Source organism: Aricia agestis, chromosome 16, assembly GCF_905147365.1.
Source record: "Aricia agestis chromosome 16, ilAriAges1.1, whole genome shotgun sequence".
NCBI lineage: Eukaryota > Metazoa > Arthropoda > Insecta > Lepidoptera > Lycaenidae > Aricia > Aricia agestis.
In genome coordinates this window covers 6,645,112-6,659,809 of record NC_056421.1, presented here as the reverse complement: position 1 = coordinate 6,659,809, position 14,698 = coordinate 6,645,112, and the positions used below count along the sequence as shown (strand labels likewise).

At 34.8% G+C, this 14,698-nt stretch overlaps 1 pseudogene; it reads right to left on the bottom strand.

Moving 5' to 3' along the window:
* Positions 1–2,401: 2,401 nt before the first annotated feature.
* On the bottom strand, positions 2,402–13,689 carry LOC121735026 (annotated as a pseudogene).
* Positions 13,690–14,698: the final 1,009 nt, after the last annotated feature.

Below are 14,698 nucleotides of genomic sequence, written 5' to 3'. Positions count from 1 at the left end.
ATATCATGCATTGTTCCATGGTTATGAGCCTATAATGACCCTGTTATTGGTACTTTTCATAGTCTTTTAGATCGAGACTCGAGTTTGTCAAGCGATAATTAATTAAAAAAAATATATATCCACAGCCGAACATATAACCTCCTCGTTCTTTGGAAGTCGATAATTTTTTTTAATCTTCCTAATATTATACATCTGAAGAGTATGTTTGCTTGCACGCGTTAATCTCAGGAACTACAGCTCCGATTTAAAAACTTATTTCAGTGTTAGATAGCTCATTTATCGAGTAAGACTATAGGCTATATAATATTATCACGCTAAGACTAATACGACCGAAGAAACTCAGGAAAATGTGGGAAAAACGGGGGAAATATTAGAAATTACGAACTACTGGAGCAATTTTTATGGCAATATTAAGCACAGATATAGAGTAGACCAAGTGAAGGGAGTAGAGACATAAGCTATTTTTATGGGGAAATGTACGGTTTCTGTAAAATTCCTAATTTACGCGGGCGAAGCGGCGCGGGACATCTAGTTTATAATATTTTTAAATAAACAACCAGATGTTGGTCGCAACTGCATACGCGAGAAGATGTTTCATGCATCGAACTATAAATTTACTGTGACTAAACCTATCCTATGTCTTCTCTCAGGAGTCTGGACCCAAAGTTTCTTTATACTCATCTACATAAGTCTTAACGTAAAGAAGTTACACACAGACTCACTATAATATTAGTATGGATAATGGAGTGTGTAATCTGTGGTCTGTGGGTTATCGTCTCATGCCCTATCGCGGTAATACCCGATCTGCGACATCCCCTTCAGCTTGTGACTGTCCACTGACGATATCCAGTGATCTATAAATAGATCTATAGATGATTTGTAATGTCAAAAATGTTTTCTTTAAATGTGTGGGCATTTGGCAAGGCAATTGATTTGCAGTTCATTAATAAACTTTTCTGGTATTTAATTCGCTAATTTGCTTTAAGAAATGTTTTAGTATCACTTAAAATTTTATTATTTCGATCATGTATGATATGAAATCTTATATCTTTAAACGAGCAAAGCTCGGTCATCCAGGTACTATTTAATTAATAAAGATCTTTTAGACCTGAGTCGACATTTTCATTTTGATCACATTACTTAATTGTTTTAAATGAAAAGACGTAAGAAGTAAAACTATTAAATCTTTGTTGTCATCTTCAGAACGTGACTTTTTTAAATATTTGCACAGCGAATGACATACAAAGACAACGGACCTTAAAATAATATAGTACTAATAACACAACCAGTAAATATTTTTGATAGCATATTATAGTATCTCACGGATATCAGTCGTCTATAACAAATTGGTCAAAGGTCTCAATTCACATATATCACGGGTACATTTGAAACATTAGCAACAATACTCTATTTCGAAATGTGCGTATCGGGGACCATTACTCCTCGCGAAGTTCTCCGGAGATGCCATAAAGATAGCGATATCTGATCGCCTACCTGTTTCCAGCCCGTATTTAGTGGATGATCCTAACGTACTTTAGATTGTATTTTGTCTAAGCATCTTTTTCTTAAATATTATTGGCATGTGAAATTTCGGGGGCGTAAATTTGAAAAATAGAATTAAAAACTCATTCGCTAGCATTCGCGAGAGACATATAGGTGATGAAGTACGTTACGTTTCAAGAACAAAGTCTTGAAACGTAAGAACTAAGTAGTGATATTTCGCTTTACATTGTTTTCTTTTTGGTTTATACTATTTTATTGCCTTTAGTTTATACTAGTATTATATATACCTTTATACTACTTACGTAGGTATTTTTATACTAGGTAGGTACTTATCATCTTAAATTATTAAGTGGTAATTGGTATACATGTAATATGTAAGCAATGACTGCTATGTATGTTAATCCAATATTGAATTGTATACAAAGTTACTAAGATTTCTCTTTTTAGAGACATTCATTGAAATAGCCATTCAACCAAGTGTACTTTCCTTGAAATTGATGACGATTTAATTTGGCGCCGAACGCTGTCTTCAGACGAAGTGTCAGTTGACCAAGTGAGTTATTTATTTGTGGACTCAATTGATGTTGATTGATTAATCGAACTAGACAGTCTTGAGACAGACACTCGACCAGCGCTGAGTGCTGAGTAAATATACTTAACCGTTTAATTCCCGATAAGGCCTATTTAGGTTAGGAAAAGAAAATCAGAAAATACGAAAACGTCTTTAATATTAAATAAATAATCGTCACAATAAATAACCTATTTTTTAACACTGATTCTCTTTAAAATAGTACTAACAAGCTAAGCTAAGCTAAATATATTTTTACACATAACACAAATAATATTATGCTTACCTATAATCTAAAATATCACAATATTGAAATTTATAATACTCTACCTTACACTAAATTATCATCCTCAGACAATGCTTACTTTTTCACAAACCGTACCGATTTGTTGAAGAATGTTATAGTGGGATTTATAATAACAACAAACGTAAATGCAGAAGTGAACGCCATAGACGAATACGCTAAAGGTGCAGACGCCCAGTAAGTAAAGGATTCTTTATCGAACCCATAGCATAGAGATACACAGGAGGCCGCGTAGGCGATGATACCGAAGCAGATATGAGAGATCTTCGAGAAGTTACCAGGTAGAAACCGCTGCCATTCGTAGGCGTAGAGGGAAGTCAGGCCGTTGACGAGACCAACCAATGTGAAGACTAACGCTACGAGTGCTGAAAAGAAAGAAAAAATCAGTAAAAAAACAGTATAAGTGAATATAGATAAGAGGATTAATTTATATCTTCAAAGGAAAGCGATGTATTTGGATGATTTTCAACGATTAATGATGATAATATTCTCCCACGCCAATGGGATATCGGTAAATAATATCTGTGACAATTATTATTATAGCTGTTGTAATAATTATTGTGATCCATATACATTGTTAAATCGTTTAATATATATCTTGTCAATTCAACTGTTATTTTGTATGTGTAAACGTTGGTTCAAATTGGTTTGTATATCAGCTAACTAAGAGAAAGTAAATGTGTAGATAAAAAAAAAACACTTACCAAATTGTCCATGGTATGTGTTCCAATGTACATTCTTCGATTGGATCATTAGGAAGCTTCCAGTTAGAGCCATCGCTGAGCCCATGATCTGAAGGACCCAGTGAGCCCTTCGCTTATCGACAAATCTCAAATGCGTCGACCAACCGTTATCGGATGAAAGGGCAAGGATCGCTTGAGACATTAGAAGTTGATACTGAAAAAGACAAAGAGGCTACCTAAATACAAACGTGTAGCTAGGAGTCTTAAGGAAAACTCAAGCCTACACAAAACACTGGTAAAATATAAATTATCGGGGTTGCATCTGCTGCACATGTTTCTGAGTGCGGCAGTAAGATTATTACTTGCAAATTGATAACAGCTGTTAGAAAACTGGACTCAAGCTTTTCATGGAAACTGCAAATTCAAAAATTATGTGACAGACTACGAGTGGTGCTTGTTAAATTTTACCATCTTAGCCAAATATTAGATAGGGGAACTTTATACACTGTGTACTATGCGCTAGTTGACTCTTTGATCTTTTATGGACTAACAAGCTATGGTCGAACCTTCAAAACTTATCTTGATAAAATAAAAGCGCTTCAGATTAAGTTTATGAAATTTCTAGTAGACAAAGATACGAAGATACAATGTAAAAGTTCAGATTACCTACAGTTATTTTCGGAATGTAAGATACTACCGGTCCATGAGCGGCTTATATTGTCTATAGCGGCTGAACATTGGAATAGTGATGAGTTTATAACTTATATAAGGCGAATGAGGCTATTAAGAAACAAAGGATATAACCTACTGGTTGTTCCTTCCTGTAATAATTACTACGGTGAAAGAAACAGAAAACATTTAGTACCAAAAATATTTAACAAGTTACCTAAAGATTTATTAAGGAATAAGACTGATATGACAAAGCGAATGTTTGTTAGAAATGTCAAGAGATTTCTATTACTCAATACTGGATTGGCCTTCTGATTGTGTTAGTTAAGCATAAATACCAAACCTTAGGCATACTAGTAGTTAAACACTGATCCCAAGACTGAGTGGTAGGGCTAGGATGCCTAAGGTGCGCTCATATTATATATGTAGACATAGTCACACTCACATACTCTCTTTATATTTAATAGGAGTAAACAACAATTTATTTTGTTTTAATTTTAAAACGTAAATGGAAAAATTAATTCTACTATTATCAGAAAGTGCCTCTGAGACAATATATTATTATCAAGAAATTGTTACTACTTACTATGTTATAATATGGTCAGATAAGCATGGATGATTGACATTAGGTATCCTAGTGGTTTATTAACACTGATCCCAAGACTAAGTCGTAGGGCTAGGATGCCTAAGCGGCATTTACATAATTATGTAGACAGAGTCGCACTCACATACTCTATCTTACAATGAAACAAAATGAAACAACATTAAACAAAAGATCATTTTAATAATCTATAATAATATGTCCTAGGAGTTAAATTGGTAGGTTACTGATATCATTGTTATTAAATTATATACTGTAATGCTAGCTACATATAATTAATTGTTGTGAGCGAAATCTGCCTACAAACTGTTGTACAGTTTGGCAGATAAAAAAATGTATGATAGCTGTATCTGTTTATTGAATAAACCTTTTTTTCATTTTCATTTCATTTCAAACTTGTTTATCTGTATAAACATCAAAATAATATTTTGGAAAGTAATATCTAAATTATTAGATTGATGATTTACAAAAATTGTTTCTTATAACTTTTAGATTTAAATTAAGTATTATAAAAATATGAATAACTTTATTTCAGATTACTATGGTTCATTGGTTAATAAAATAAATACAAAATTTAGGGATAGCTAAATATCAAAATAGAAACACTAAATAAAGTGTTCTTATAAAATATAAACTACTATTAAATGCTAAATCATGCACCCAATCTGAAATAAGAGTGGACGATTTTTAAAACAATTCATAGTTTAAAAAAAACTTACCCCAATCACACACAGAAGGATGTGTATTTGTATTGTAGTAAGAGGTAAACCGTCTCTGAAGCAAAACAACACCGAAATTGCTGTCACTGCCCCAATTAGGATATGTGCTAACAAATTCAATGAAGATTGAAAAATTTTCAGTTTATAGTTCACATCACTCTTGTGCACACCATTTGCAGTTCCATTTGCAGTTCCATTTGCAGTTCCATTTACAGTTCCATTTGCAGTTCCATTTGCAGTTCCATTTGCAGTTCCATTTGCAGTTCCATTTGCAGTTCCATTTGCAGTTCCATTTGCAGCTCCATTTGCAGTTCCATTTGCAGCTCCATTTGCAGTTCCATTTGCAGTTCCATTTACAGTTCCATTTGCAGTTCCATTTGCAGTTCCATTTGCAGTTCCATTTGCAGTTCCATTTGCAGCTCCATTTGCAGTTCCATTTGCAGTTCCATTTACAGTTCCATTTGCATTTACATTATCATGTGCCATCGTTCAATAAAAAGAAATATATATTTAAGAAAAAAAAAAGCTAGGTATGAACTCAGCGCTTGTTTCTTTACACTAAGCTAAGAGAAAACTTTCCCATCTCTTATATTACTTACTGATTATCGCATAATTTAGATTAATTTGCAGTTATTAAAATATGCAAGCTGTTACTTGATAATATTTAATCAGTGCGACTAGGTTAGACCGAGAGTGTGCAGTGGCCAGTGGGCACGGTGACATATCTGTGTGTTGAAGTGCTACAGGAAAATAGTTTAAGGCGGTCCCCCTACAGAGATGCCGTAATTTACCGCTTTTTAGAGCTTTATAACTAATAATTTGAAAGCTACAAAATTATTATAAAAATACACCAATAATCGTATACGAAAATTCCTCTCCACGTTATCAATTTCCTATTTTTGTTTATTATACTCATGATATCAGCTTCCAAAGAAAGTAAAACCAATTTATTATAATTCAAGCATACATTCAGCATCTCCCTAGTATTTACAAATTACTTTTATTTGAAACACACGCCAATAGATTGACAATACAATAAACTACATATTTTTTTAAAGTCAATTCTAAATTAAGATAAAATAAGTAAAAAACCGGCCAAGTGCGAGTTGGACTCGCCTATTAAGGGTTCCGCAGCAGCAATAAGGTTTATTTGTATGAAATTAATAGGTTTTGGATTTATTTTTATATTTCAGTTGATTTAAATATATAAATAACTAGCTGACCCGGCAAACGTTGTTTTGCCATATAAATAATTTTTGGTATGAAAAATAGATGTTTGCCGATTCTCAGACCTACTCAATATGCTCACAAAATTTCATGAGAATCGGTCAAGCCGTTTCGGAGGAGTATGGCAACGAAAACTGTGACACGAGAATTTTATATCCATACTAATATTATAAATGCGAAAGTATCTCTGTCTGTCTGTCTGTCTGTCTCGCTTTCACGCCAAAACTACTGAACCGATTGCAATGAAATTTTGTACACAGTTATTCTAGAGTCTGAGAAAGGACATAGGCTACATTTTGATGTGGGAAAATATCTTATTTCCATGAAAATATCGATGAAAATGAATTCGCATTGCGCGTGGCCAGCGCTCATCCCGGGGGTCCTGGGTTCGAGTCCCGCAGGCGGAACAAAAAGTTTTCAATGTTCCTGGGTCTTGGATCTGTATTAAAATAATATTTCAAAAATCTTAAATGTATTAATTTATGTATAATATATAAAAAAATCCAGAAATATATCGATGCAATGAACATTTTAGTTCTAATACGATTCAACAGATGGCGTTTTATTTTTTACTTTATTGTAACATAGAACTAATCATACTTATTAGTTAGTATGTTTTTGTTTATAGTTTTTAATACGTTAGAATATTATGTTTAATAATATAATCACTTGGTATAATAATAATCAATCTATCTTATCTTATAGAACTCCTACTCCATTTCTAATATATGTGACAAGTTGACAACAGAAGGCGCTCTAAAATAAAGGAGTTCGAGTGTACCGTGTTGGCCTATATTCCATCCAGAAAATATATCAATGCAATCAACATTTTAATTCTCATATATGAAAACAGATGGCGTTTTATTTTTTACTTTATTATTGTAACAGAACTAATCATACCTACTTTACTATATAATATTGTTTTTATTCATAACTAGCTGTTGCCCGCGACTTCGTCCGCGTGGGCTTTAGTTTATAGCGCGCGGTGTCAACAAAATTTGTGTCAAATTTAAAAACTTTTTAAAACCCTGGTAAGTGGTACCTCTCTTAGGGCCGCGCTACACCGGAATGGCAGCGCTGAAAGTGCTCGCCTCGCCGCTGCCATTCCGGTGTAGCGCGGCCCTTAATTAATCAAAATACCCAAAAACAGCTGTGCAGTGTGCACATAATCTATACTAATATTATAAATACGAAAGTATCTCTGTCTGTCTGTCTGTCTGTCAGTCTCGCTTTCACGCCAAACGCCAAAAGTATCTCTGTCTGTCTGTCTGTCTGTCAGTCTCGCTTTCACGCCAAACGCCAAAACTACCGAACCGATTGTAATGAAATTTTGTATACAGATAGTCTAAAGCCTGAGAAAGGACATAGGCTACTTTTTTACTGGAAAAAAGGGTTGTAAGGGGGTGAAAATGCGTAAATTTGTTCAAATTAAGTTAGTTCCAACAATTCATAATAGATGGCACCGTGCGTCTTCTACATCGCGCTGACGCTTGCTCAAAAGTCTTCCTATAAGACGTGGTATCATCTTACATTTAAGTTTCGTTTTTTTTCGATTGTTATATCTATTCTACGGTATTAAATAACTCAGTACTTTATCGGTGCAGTGACGTAACCTTAAATCTATCAATGATAAATAGTTTATGGGTAAAGTTGTGTAATTGGAGGGCTAAATAAGCTTTAAAATTTGGCATAAAATATAAAGTTTAATATAAAAAAATTAAATAAGTACTTATTGTGTGCACACTGCACAGCTCTATTGATTTAAGGGGTACCAGGGTTTTTTTATAAAAGCTTTTGACACCAATTTTGTTGACATCGCGCGCTACGCGGACGAAGTCGCGGGCAACAGCTAGTATTAGATAAATAATGAAAGTTTAGTTAAGGTTTACCATTTATGACGTATAAAAAAAAACTACTTGCTAGATCTCGTTCAAACCAATTTTCGTTAGTAGTTTTTTAGAATTATCATGCCCCTACTATAGAAGTTAGAAGGGGGGGGGGGGGGGGGGACACATTTTACCACTTTGGAAGAGTCTCTCTCGCAAACTATTCAGGTTAGAATAAAATAATATTAGAAACTTCAATATGATTTTTGAAGACCTATCCATAGATAGCCCACACGCATAGGTTAGACGAAATTTTTTTTTGTTTCAGTTGTACCTATCGGGACCCCTAAAATTTTTAATAATTTTTCCATTTTTGTATCAAAATCTAAATGCGATTCACAGACTACATCTACTTACCAAGTTTCAATAGTATAGCTCTTATAGTTTCGGAGAAAAGTGGCTGTGACATACGGACGGACAGACAGACAGACAGACAGACAGACAGACAGACAGACAGACAGGCAGACAGACAGACAGGCAGACAGACAGACAGACATGACGAATCTATAAGGTCGGAGGACGAGAGCGTGAGTATTTTTTGTAAGAATTATAATCTACGTCTTAAAAAAAATCGTAGATATCAATAGTAAAACGTCCAAAATTTTTAAATACAACTGAAATATTGTAATACTTACTCTTAACTATATATTTAAATACTCTTATGTAATATTAGAGTATCTTTAATTAGAGTTTCAAAACTTGTTATAATATGTCAGAACATAATATAACAAGTTTTTAAGAAAAAAGTTTTATATTTTTTACTAGCTGTTGCCCGCGACTTCGTCCGCGTGGACCTTAGTTTATACTTTATAGCTTTGGTTTATAGTTGAATAGTTTACATAATATCATAAAAGTATATTGTGCGGGAAGCATATTTTCCGGGACAAAAAGCATTCTTTGTCCCGAGATTCAAAGAATCTTCATGCCCATCAAAATAGATAAATAGTTTAGGCAAAAATCACAAAAGTTTATTGTGCGGGAACCGTACATTTTCCGGGAGAAAAAGATTCAAAGTTCTTTCCCGTATATAAGTTTGGGAGTTACGGCGTTGTTTTAAAAACAGAAAGCATATGCTACTATGCAAATTACATTCATCATCATCATCATCATCATCACTACCATATTATACCATTTCATAGTCTTTTAAATCGAGACTCGAGTTTGTCAAGCGATAATTAAAAAAAAATCTATACCTACCTAATATTATAAACCTGAAGAGTATGTTTGCTTGAACGCGTCAATCTCAGGAACTACAGGTCCGATTTAAAAACTTATCTCAGTGTTAGATCATTTATCGAGTAAGACTATAGGCTATATTATATTATATTATCACGCTAAGACTAATACGACCGAAGAAACTCAGGAAAATATGGGAAAAACGGGGAAATATTTTTTTATGGGAAAATGTACGGTTTCTGTAAAATTCCTAATTTACGCGGGCGAAGCCGTGCGTTTCTAGTTTATAATATATTTTGTTTTTGAGTCAACGGAAAGGACTCAAAAATCAAAATATTATAAAGGTAGTATCCGTCAAAATATACGGTAAGTGAGTGTTCGTAAATGAATTTCTGCACAAAAAACTAAGCTACGAGCAACATCAATAGTGACATAATATTATATAAATTAAATTATATAAAAAATCAATAGTAGGTACTATGATTATATCATTAAATGTATCATACAAGGATAAATAGTAACATATTTAAAAGTTCACTGATTATACAGAGTGTAACAAAACTAAGTGATAATACTTTAGGGCGTGTACGTGTTCCTTGTACAAAGTTCACTGTGAAAGTTGCGGCGCTGAAAGACCAAATTTTTTTTTCACTTTTGTATGGGCAAGCGCCCCGGGGCGTCAGGAGATTCCCCATACACAAGTGAAAAAAAAGTTGGTCTTTCAGCGCTGTTACTTTCACAGTGAACTCTCTACGAGGAACACATACACACCCTAAAGTGTTATCACTTAGTTATGTTACACCCTGTATAGAAAACTTATCATAATATGACACAAATTATTATTATCGAAGAGATAGCAATATTATTATATCAGTGTAAATAGTTTAGCAGATATTATAATACACTTTTTTTTTTAATGAAATAAGGGGGGCAAACGAGCAAACGGGTCACCTGATGGAAAGCAACTTCCGTCGCCCATGGACACTCGCAGCATCAGAAGAGCTGCAGGTGCGTTGCCGGCCTTTTAAGGGGTAATAGGGGAGGGTAGGGAAGGGAATAAGGGAGGGTACGGAAGGAAATAGAGGAGGGTACGGAAGGAGATAGGGGAGGGTAGGGAAAGGAAAAGGGTAGGGGATTGGGCCTCCGGTAAACTCACTCACTCGGCGAAAACAGCGGAAGCGCTGTTTCACACTAAATGAAGCCCGCAACTCCGTTGCCCCAAAACTCGTTTATCGTGCGGGAACTGTATATTTTTGGGACAAAAAATATCCTGTGTCCTTTCCCGGGACTCAAAGTATCTCCACGCCAAATTTCAGCAAAATCGGTTTAGCGGTTTGGGCGTGAAGAGGTAACAGACATAGACAGACAGACAGACACACTTTCGTATTTATAATGTTAGTATGGATTACGTCATAGTCATAGATAATCATCTTCAAATTCGATATATTAAAAATATGATAAACAATTCTTCCTCTTAAGTTTAAAATATCAGAAATATTAGAAAAGACTAAATAGGCTACGTAGCACCAGCGGAGCGGAACAGTGAGGATGATCCATCCTCCGTTCCGCTCCGCCGGCGTAGGACGGGAGTGCGGAGGCGTCGCTATGCGAATTGCGAACCTCCAATAACTTCCGTCCCACGGGGCTCCGGGTCAGGATGGGAACCTGCCCGGCTTAGCTAGTCCCGGCGCCGAGGGGAACGCTTCAGTTTGCCGAAGCGTTCCCTAACTTTGGTGGAAGGCCCGTCTCTTTTAAGGTAGACCGGCCGGACGTGGAGGGGGTCCTGTGTTAGACAGATCCAGGATATCCCTCCGTATACGGCTGATGGCAAACCGCAGATGGTTTCAGTGGGTAAGTCCGACGTCGGGAGACCCACATACCTCCGGGGTGCTTCAGCATAACTGAGGCACATCCCCAATCCGGGGCACCCATAAAGGGTTTCCGCTGCGCATAAAAAAAAAAATGCTACGTAGCACCACCATCGTGGGTATCGCAGACACAATAGATTTTCAATTGATATGCGGCAGCCGGCTGCCGCTTGGGGATTGATGGGTTAACCTTATTCGAGATACAATATATTATAATCTATATAACATATTATTATTATTATTATAAATTAACTGTTTTATCAGAGTGACGAGATATATAACAATATACACATTTTGTACATAATACTTCATCACTCACATGAGGGTTACAAAGAAATAAATGACAAAAGTAAAAAGAAAAAAATGTATAAACTAAAAAGTAAAGTTATTTCGATAATATTTACAAGATCTTGAGCACACTATACCCTACTTAATTTAATAAGTCGCATAGATTTATTAAAGAAGGTTATACAAGGGTTGATGATGACGATCAAGCTGAAGGCGGTTGTGAAGGCGATGACCGTATTGGCCACAGGCTGGCTGGCCCAGTTGACGAAGGTGGCCTTATTGAAGCCAATACAGAGGGTGATGCCAGCGGCGGAGTAGGCAACAATGCCAAAACAGACGTGCGTGAGCTTGGAGATGTTGCCAGGTAGGAATTTCCTAGCTTCGTAGGCGTACAACGAAGCGAGTCCGTTGACGAGGCTAACTGACGTGAAGACGAGGGCGACTAGAGCTGAAACGAAACACAAGTTTATTTTGCTTTTGTTGATTAAGAAGAATAGTTGAATAGAAATCAAAGTCAGATAAGTATTGCAACTTGACCAAATAATCACCAAATAATACAGAAGTGCACAACGATCAGCCTCATTTGATTCAGATAAGTAACTATTTGTAAGAATGATTTATTAAGTAATTAAATAATGTGATAGTAATTATGACCTTTAGAAACTGTAGTAGTGTAATAAGAATGTATATAACCCAATGTATTATTCTAATAAAGCAGTCTTTTTGCAACTCTGTCTTATAACTCGTCTCCTAAACTCACGCTATAAAACAATAGAATATAAAATTATTACATTTTTACTTTGTCTACCTCTTGATTCGTGTAGGATGCGCATTCAAGTATGTATTTAATCAAAGAGCAATAAAGTCAAAGATAAAATTTTACCTAGATATCGGTCTGAACAAATATTTCGTCTGCAGAAATATAACGTCAAACTTACCAAACCGCCCGTGCAGAGTATTCCAATGGACTTCCTTATCCAGCATTTTGATGAAACTTCCAGCAATAGCCAGACCTGAGCCCATGATCTGCAGTACTAGATGAGCTCTCTTCTTGTCTACCAGCTTCAGAAATGATGACCAGCCGTTGTCTGGTGACATCGCCAGAATAGCTTGAGACATGAGAAGTTGATACTGAAGAGGGAAAAAAATGAAATTAGAGGATTTCATACATTATAATTTTAAGCCTTATTGTTGTAGAAATGAAATAAAGATGATAACAATTATCAAACAAACAAAAGTGAAAGGGCGTATAACATGTTATATCTGTTATTTAGAGCTCCTTCAAAATTAATAACAATGAAATTAATAATATATAATAATTAATAGTTACAAAAACTAAAAAACACGCTTTTAGCACGCACTAAGCCAATTCGCCATCTTGGATGTTCGCCATGTTGGATTTAAGTCACGTGACTATTTTTTTTATTCCTGTCAGCAAACCCTTTCATTTGATGTCCATATCATGAAATGCACCCCATTTCAAATACCCTTGACGTAATGACGTTTCTTAGCTAGTCATGTATTGTCATCAGAACTCAGAGCGTGTGCAAAATTTCATCCTAATCGAGGACCGGGAAGTGGGTCAAATTAAGATTCCAAGATTTTCTTACATGCATACATAATATTTAGTTACAAGTGAAGCGTGTAAATATTTTACACTTCTTGTTGACGAGCTAATGCTAAAATGCCATAAACATTTTAAGACTAAAATTTTTAGAATATTGCGAATGAACAAGACGTGTCTATTATTTTTTCATGAAACTCTCATTAAATTTTAAAACCACTTTCTCTACTTTGGGTTCTGATTTAAACAAAATAAAAAAGGTAAACGACTCATGAGCATGACAAATAAGTATTTAAAGAGAAGTGAAGAATTTGTAGCTGGTTGAACAAAAAATAAAATGAACAATAATAAAATGAATGAGGTTACAAAAATCATCGAACTAAAAACCATTACACCAGTTAAGAAAATTTTGCTAGAAACTTTTAACTGAAGAAGATTGTAAAAATTACTTACCCCAACTACACATAGTGTCGCATGCAGAGGAGTCGCACCCAAGGGTATGCCATTTGTGAAGGCGAAAATCAAAACCGCGCCCACAACTATTCCTATTAGTACGTTAGCCAACAAAGTGAGATTGCTCTGAAAAATCTTCAGCTTGTACTGATTTTCCCCTAATTCAGGTCCAGGAGCCATTTTCGTCACTTGTCCGTCACTCTTTGAGCATCAACCTTCAATAGGTACTGGTCATGCATTTACTTTATACGAAATTGTTATCATGACGTCGTTATCGTGGTAATCAGATAGGTATGTATTTTGGTACAACACCCGAATGTTTGAAGTGTATTTGGGTATTTAGATGTTTAGATAAACCAAATACGTCAATACCCAAAAAATGTTCGTAAGCAAATATTCAACGAGGTGTTGATATAGCTTACGATAAAGTATTAACCGATACTTTGTAGCCGATAAATGTAAAAAATGTACATAATATACAATATATCGTACGTTCTATCTGCTGTCTTAATCCTATCTCTCTCCGTAGGGCTGCTGGAAGAGATTTCTATTAGAAATAAGCAGATTCTTTGTGTCGTTTTACTGTGTATATTGTGTTATTGTAATTGTTTCTTGTGCACAATAAATTGTTAAATAAGAAATAAGAAATAATATACATTGCAAATTTTTTTGCAAGATTTAAAAGAGAAGACTATTAGGACCTTTCAAAATTTAAAATACGAAAGGTACCTAATGATAACAACTTTTAAAGGTATGCAGAAAATGTCTAATGGTAAAATTCAACCATTTTGTGTCGCCTAGAATACTAAATGCTTTCGTTCAAGATATAGGTCGTCCGGAAATAAGTCATAATAAAAATTGAGACGTATTTTACAAAAATAGAAGTTTTATTGGTAGAAATAAAACGTCTATTCAGACGGTTCTGACTTCTGATTCACCCAATTATTATTTATATCTTATCAAAATATTAGGTGCAATTATGTAATAAATATAATATAATTATGTAATACAATAATATAAGATTAGATACCTAAATTCCTGAACCACGAACTCATTCATCACAATAGGAACTTAGTTGACGCGAAACTTACAGTCTACTATTTTTAATGGCTGTACTAAACTAAAAGTATTCTAAGCTTATGTCCGTGTTTGTCGTAAGTTCCTACAAAATAGATTTACTATTCACATT